The following is an 8082-nucleotide window of genomic DNA, read 5'->3' on the forward strand; positions in this document are numbered from 1 at the left end:
CTAGTAGTCCTGCTTTTACATGCCATTATCACCTTCTTACTGAATATATGTACCTATTGGATTATTTTCTTTAGCTTATTTTGATAGAAAACATGAAGATTTGGAAAATTCATTGATTATTTCAGCAAAAATGTTTGCTTATTAAAATGCAAAATTTGTACTTTTGATCACTGCAAATTTTAGGTACACTGTATGTTTTAGGGCTTACTTCAGGGTTCATAGAATAAACATGTTTTTGTCTATTTAGACAATATATCACCCTAAATTAGTACATCAGCTCTATTTTGGCATCACCACCTTGTGTTGTTTTTCTGAAGGATAGCCACCCCAGACATGGCTAGTAGTCTGGACCTAGAGCCCCCACAAGACCTGTGAGGCTCAGGGAAAATCAGCTTGTTCCTCTCTTCTGACCTTCACAGAAGTAGACTTGGAAAATAGAGAGAAAGGTATTTCAAAGCACAGGAATGCTCTGTGGTGGGAGCCAGGAATGGATCCTGCTTACCTGTGCCTAATGGGTGGCACTGACTAGAAATGTAAGATCAGCAGATATGTGTTCAGATAATCATGACTTTATAGGCACATGCCAAATTGTGCTCAGTAGGTCCCTAATAAATAGCAGCACATCTTGGTATATCAATTACTCCTGAGCTCTAAGTTTCTAATGAATTTCTTGTTGTGTCTGGACAAGTCATTAAGTCATTAAGTTTTCTGAACCCATTTACATGTAATGGACAGCAATGAAATCTTGCCAGTGTCATGCACAAAGTGAATTTGTGATAGTTTGCGTTTGTTGAATTCTTATAGTATTCCCAATGCTTCAAATGGATTATCACGTAACAACCATCTGAGATGGGTTCTTTCCTTTTTTAAAGTAAGTGAGAAAAATGGAATGCAGAGAGGTTTCCCTGTTTGGGCCTAAGTCCAGTGCCACAGTCATTGTGTCATATCACCTAGCTCAGCTGTTCTCAATCAATCTGTATGGTAGAATTAGCTGAGGAAATTCTGGAAGGTACCAGTGACTGCAGTGACTGTGCATCGCCCCCACCCCTGAAATTCCTGTTTAATTGGCTTGAAGTAGGGTATGGGCATCGATCCTTTTTACAGCTTCCTAGATAATTCTCCTGGCAGCCAGAGCTGAGTGCTAATAGAGAGCAGGCATGCAGTGAACTTGCATTGAATCTCAATCAGAGTGTCTCAACCTTGACAATACCAAATGAACAAATGTGCTCTGCTGCAATTTAAAGCCAAGTATTTTACAGTATAAGAAATTCTCAGTCAAGCAACTCTTTATTGCCATTGAGTATTTGTTAAATGCATACCTGTCCAGGGTCTTTTTTACTTATACCATTGGCAGAAGTTAACAGATAAAAGGCTCCTGTGGGAAGTTGATGGAAAAATGGAATGAAGAGATAAGTGTATTTTGGTAATTTTTTAAGTCCAAGCACAGTTTTTGATAATACACATTTCCTGTGATCTTTTCAAAGACCCATTGTGTGCTCAGAGAATTTCCTAAGAAAGAGCAAGGTGCAAAGTCAGGGGAGATGATGGGAAAGTGGACAGTATTTTATTTACTATAGAGAATAAAATATTTTTTATCATTGATGACATGTTGAGGTTTTAATGAATATATTTGAAAGATTTATTTATTTATTTATTTATTTGACAAACAGAGTTACAGAAAGAGAAAGAGGGAGAGAGACACAGAAAGATATTTCACTCACTGGTTCATTCCCCAAATGGCCCCAGTGGCTGGAGATGGGACAATCTGAAGCCAAGAGCTAGGAACAAGGAGCCTATTTTGGGTCTCACAGTTGGATGCAGGAGCCCAGGTACTTGGGCCATCTTCCACTGCTTTTCCAGGGACATTAGCAGGGAGTTGGATAGGAAGTAGAGCAGTTGGGCTTCAAACTGGCAGCTGTATGAGATGTCAGCACTGCAGGTGGAGGCTTAATTTGCTATGATCACAATGCTGGCTTCCATCTGTCAAAGTTCTATCCTCCAATGAGACTATATTTAATGATAGGATCTTAAAATTTATAAGAAGATTAAATGATGTCCTATGGGTTGGACCCTAATCTGGTGTGACCAATGTCCTCCTAATGAGAGGATGCCACAGCAGAAGGCCTGAGCATGTAGAAAAGCCATGTGACTGGGCCCAGTGAGAATGTGGTTGTCGGCAAGCCCAGGACAAAGATGTCTAGAGTAAGGAAAACTGTTGTGGCCTTGTTCTTGGACTTCCAGACCAAGAACTGTAAGAAAATACATTTCTGTTGTATAATCCACGTAATCTGCTTATTTTCTTTTGATAGCCCTAGCAAACTGATAGAATCACCTTGCACTGCAAAAACTATTCAAAGTGGATTGTTTCCAACATGTTCATTTCATCATGGTCTGACAGAATCACATTCATGACAAACATCCAAGGCTGGTATGAACAACCCACAAACAGCACACAAATCATCTATCTTAATTTGCACACACAGACTTTTATGTATCACAAAATATTTAAACTACATAAACATTCTTCTAGAATAATAATTAAAAATGTGTTTTTGATCTTTTCTGTTTTTTTTTTTTGTTTTTGTGTGTATTGTGTGTCTTTTACAGAATTGGATCTTATGAAGAAACTGACATTTGTTCAAATTTTGTTTATGTGATTAAATCTCTAGCCTAGCAGGGATAGAAGCTACAGATTTTTACCTATATTCTTTCTAATAATTGGAACTAGTATTGAGTGACAGATCAAATAATCTTAAATGAATAACAATGAAAAATTAGTCAGATAGCACTTACACATAAGAGGAAACACTTCCATTAAGCAAATGTTATGTCATTAAGAAACCCATTAATAGCTCTGCCAGTGATCATAGCTGTATAATTCTTCTCATCATTGTTAATAACCAGAAAAGTTATAATTGCATATGGAGCTTAATTAAAACTTTCTATCTTATTAATGAGTGCCCATGCTTCAGCTCTCTCATTAAATGGCCTTCAAAACTTAGACCATATTTCTTGAGGTGCAGGTTTTTAGAAAACAAAAGGAAGTGTTAGCTAGATAAGGTTAGATTGCAAAATCTCAAAATGTTGCAATTACTATCATTGGATAATAAAAATGGAATTGGCCTTATATATTGCTTAATCTAATTATAGTATTCTAGTATGAGTTTTAGATTTCATGCTTATTTGTTTATCTTACATATGTTATGATAAAAATAATAGAGAAAAATATACCCTCCTAAGTAAATACAGTTTTACTTAGCAAGTAAGCTTATGTCCTCAGCAAGTCAACTCTATTTTTTAAAATATATTTTTAAAGATTTATTTATTTTTTGTTGGAAAGACAGATATACAGAGATAAGGAGATACAGGGAGAAAGATCTTCTGTCTACTGTCCCCAAGTAGCTGCAGTGGCGGGAGCTGAGCCAATCCAAAGCTAGGAGCCAGGATCTTCTTCCAGGGCTCCCACATGGGTGTTTGGGCTGTCCTCGACTGCTTTCCCAGACCACAAGAAAGGAGTTAGAAGGGAAGTGGAGCAGCTGTGACATGAACTGACACCCTAATAGGGTCACAGCGGATGCAAGGCGAGGACCCTAGCCTCTAAGCTACCAGGCCTGGCCCAAATCAACTCTATTTTTAAAAATTATCTTCCTATCTATTTATATACAATTTTTAGCAGAAGTTAACTATATGCTCATCAGATTTATCTTTTCTTTCTGGGTCCTCACCCGCCTTACATCTTCTAGTCCTTTCATCTAAGTAGGGTCAAGGTCATGTGTCTTGTCTTTGCCAGTGTTCACCAGCAGAAGCTGTGTTTGTCATTGGAAGTGGTGACAATTAGGAACAAGAAAGCTTCCTCTACCCTCTCATTTGATCCTCTTGTCTTCTGGATGGGGAAGAGTCCAGAGGATGAGGCAATAGGAAGTAGTGGTGCCTTTGGTTGGAAGAATTCTGTCTTCCTAGCTGACTGTGTGGAGCAAATAGCATGCCAGGTCTCAATTAAGCTGTGGATTTAAACTTTGTTAAGGTTTAGGATGCTGAGATTTGAAGTTTATTTTCTAGTACTAATCTAGATAATACATCAAATTTCATAGGTAAATGAAACCTGCTAACATATTGTCTCAGCAGGAATGAAAGAAACATGTGGAGTTGACCTTGCCTCATGTGTCTGTAGCTTGAGGCAAACATCTCTCTAAACTCAACTCAGGTCACTTAACATCCAATCTCATGACACAGAAACAAATGTTCAGAATTGTAGGCCAATTTAATATGAAAGTTTTTTCCATGATAATGTTTGGTACAGTATGTTCAAGGAAATTCTTTTAGAAGAAGTACTTTAAAATTGAATTTTAGTGGAAACATGGGTATTTATTAGCGGGACATATGGTATAAGGATGTTCCAGAAGAAAAAAATATCAAATACAGCGACTCCAAGCCATGAAATACCATAATGTGGCATTTCAGTAGTTGGACTCTGGCTAGAGCATGCGAGACAAATAAGGGATTCACATGAGAAAATGGACATAAAAGTTAATCAGGGCTCTCAAATGGTGTTTTGTATATGAAAAAAATGGAAAGGTGATTGGGCTATTTACTAACTTCAGTTATGAATCAGCTTGATTATTTTACTTCTCTGGGTCATGGATTTTTATCTTTTTTTTTTCCCCCTTGTAAACTCTCTGGTTCCTTTCAGGTATAACAGCCTGAATTTTATGACAGCCCAATAGCATTCAATCCCTGTGAATGTGTCATGGTAGTATTTTTTGCTATGGGGTTTGCCAGTGGCAGCTCCGTATATCCTATATCTTATCCCTCTACTGCAAGGATACTTCATTATTGAAATGCTGCATTCCAACTAACACATACCAATGCCCTAACACACACTTGAGTTGAAAGGGAGTTTAACCATATAGTATCCAATTCTGGGGTTGACTATACCTGTCTGTGATCTTTCAAGTTTGTGTTGGAGCAATAGCTCTAGGTCCCATGATGCTTCAAATGGTCACCAGATGAACCATAAATCTAACTAGGTTTACATTGCAGGAGGGCGTCATGAACATAGGTAATGTTTTCTCATTCATGCCAGGATTCTGTAAACCACTAAACTGAGCAATTGCTCCCCGATCATACAAGTGAACTCATTAGGAACCCATAAGAAATTAACTCTCATTTTATAAAGTGGCCATTGTCCTAGATATTTCCAGAGATAATGGGCATGCTATTGGACTGCAGCTTTTAAATGTTTTTGAGAGAGTTTCACTTACATGAGGAAAAATATAATGAATATCTGTTTCATTTCCCACTTTTAAAGGAGAAAAAATTATTTAATTGCAAGGAAAAGTTACTATAAAAGCAAATTTTTAAGGGAAATTATTTAGCTAATAGCCAATAATGATGGACAATCTTAATGCTGCATAATATCTAGTTAAAGTTTAGATGGTTGAGAGTAATCACCAAAATTTCATAATGTGTTTAATACTATGTCTGATAGATTTTAAAAGCTTTGCACAGCAAAATATAATTGTCGATGATAAGATAAAATTCATGTTTCAAAATTGAAAATCAAGATTGTCACAAAATTTAAAATATTATCTGTACATGATAGCATTAATGATGTATTAACAAAATACTGAATGACAATCTCCAGTAAACTGGTAACATATTAGTTGTTTTAATTTCTTTTAACCTTTAATAAATAAATTAGGAGGTCAGAAGTCATAAATAACCTTCATCATTGCATGCTTAATTTTACTATAGGATTGCCTATTTTATTCAACTTAGAACTGAAGAGAGTTTGTGACCTTGGAAGAGGATGCTATATATTTTACTGTAGAATAATTTCAGGGTATTAGCAAGTTTTTCCACATTTTTGTGTGGAATCTTTGGTAATCTGGGTAAGACTGCATTTCACTGTATCCTCTCTCAATGGATAACCTAGTTTTGTGAATTGGAAATCAGTGTCTTATCAAAGTTATGTCATCTTCTTAAAGTCCATTTAAAATTGCATATCTGTATTTTAAAATGTCATATATATATGTGTATAAATACATATGGGAGAGGGTGTGCACAGAGAGAGAGAGGAAGAGAGAGAGGGGGAGAGAGAGAGAGAGGAAGAGAGACACTCCTGCATTCCTATTCTCTGGCTCTCTTCTGACTTGTCTATGATAGAATGGAGGAGGGAGCAGAGCCAGTAACTGCTAACTCATAACAGGTCTTGCCATGGCTGGCAGGAGCCCAAGTATGTGGACCATCATTTCTTTCTCCTAGGATGTACATTAGCAAGATGTTAAAAAATTAGGATCCAGAGCTGAGAGTGAAATCCTGGCACTCTGACATGGAATGCAGGCATCTTAACTACTAGGCCAAAAATCCACTCAACTTTTTTTTGTTTAAATGAATTTTTTTGATGTAAATTGTTAAGGAAATAATTACACAAACTTAAGGTGTAGATCTTGATAAGTTTAGATGTGGGCAAATACCACAATATTGTCACTACAGTCAAGGTAAAAACATATCTGTTATATCCATCACCTGGAAATGTTTCTTTGTGTTTTTCTTGTGTGCACACATGTATGTCTGTATATGTTAACAATGCTTATCATAAGATTCATACTCTGGCAGGTTTTCAAGTGCACAATACTTTATTTGTTTATGGGCACTCTAGTGAATATGTATTTACAGCTTATTTATCTAGCATGATTTTGTATATGTATTGAACAACTCTCCATTACTGTCACTAACTACCAAATATCAGGAATTTTGCTAAGTGTTCTACATATTCTATTGTACTTAAATCCTTTAACCAATTTGATCGGTAAGACATCATTTATTCTGACTTATACATAAGGAAGCAGAGGCCCAGGAAGTTAATTAATTTCATGGAGTTTATATAACTGTAAATAGTGGAGCTCAGGTTTGTATCAGTATCTTTTAGTTTTGAGAGCCTATCCTTTTCATATTATTGTCTTCTGCTAGTGTTACAGATCTCCTTTCCCTGTATCTGAGACTCATATTTTCTGAACACTCTTGCCATTGCTCTGATAGATTTGCCTATAATCCTGCCTGTAGTGTGGAGACCACAGCAAGCAGGAACTGCAGGGCATTGGTGGATGAATGGCCTGCTTTAACATTTATAGCACATAATGGATCTGGGGAGCTTTCTTAGAAATAGAATTCACTAATTCCAGGCTCTCTATATAACAATACAAGGAAAGAAAACTTTTTTTCTATCTTCTTTATGAATATAGAAGGGATAGAGAAGTTAGTAAGGCTTGCCAACTGATCTCTGAAAAGAAGACCAATGAGAAGAACATTTAGCTTCCTGCGGATATGATGAAATTTCAAAGCTAGTAACATCACACTTTATCTTTCCTAATCCCACCATTCTGTCTCACCCAGAAATGCCCCTGGAGAATTCCCATGTTGGAGAAGATCATCAAAGAACAGGCAATGAATAAGTCATAGAAGCTGGAAGAGTCTTTTGCTTTTGGAGTATGCAGAGGCAGATCTATAGTGAGGGGAGGTGAAAATACACGTCTTGCTTTTAGGATCACAGCACCGGGAATCCCTCCAGACAATTTTTATGCATAAGTTCTGTAATTACACATGTTCATACATATTCATTCACATGATCCTAATTTTAGAGAACAGAGGAGTGAATAAACTGATTAGTAATTTGATTCAGATGGCTCTCTAAGTCCCTTGTGACAATCCCAGAGTAAGTTGACGTTAATAATTAATTCATCCAGAGACACAGTGAAGCAGTGGATTGACTGATGCTGGAATGGTTGAGACATTCATTTATTCAAACATTTCACTTGTTAATTCAACAATTGTGCCCTACTAATCTCAGGCACTGTGCTGGATATAGAAGGCACCCAAATGATAGGTGATTGGATGTATAGTTTCTAGATTTGTGAGAAAGACAGTTAGCTTGTGGAGTCACTGGACAGTGTGACTGAGTGCTAAAGGCATCAGACAAAAGACATAATTTGAGGAGTGATTATTTCTAGAGATGGAAAAAAAAACCTAAGCTGCTTTTCAAAAGCATATCTGCAGTTTTCTAGAGGATGAAGCATAAAAGGG

The sequence above is a fragment of the Ochotona princeps genome, chromosome 8 (assembly GCF_030435755.1).
Source record: "Ochotona princeps isolate mOchPri1 chromosome 8, mOchPri1.hap1, whole genome shotgun sequence".
NCBI lineage: Eukaryota > Metazoa > Chordata > Mammalia > Lagomorpha > Ochotonidae > Ochotona > Ochotona princeps.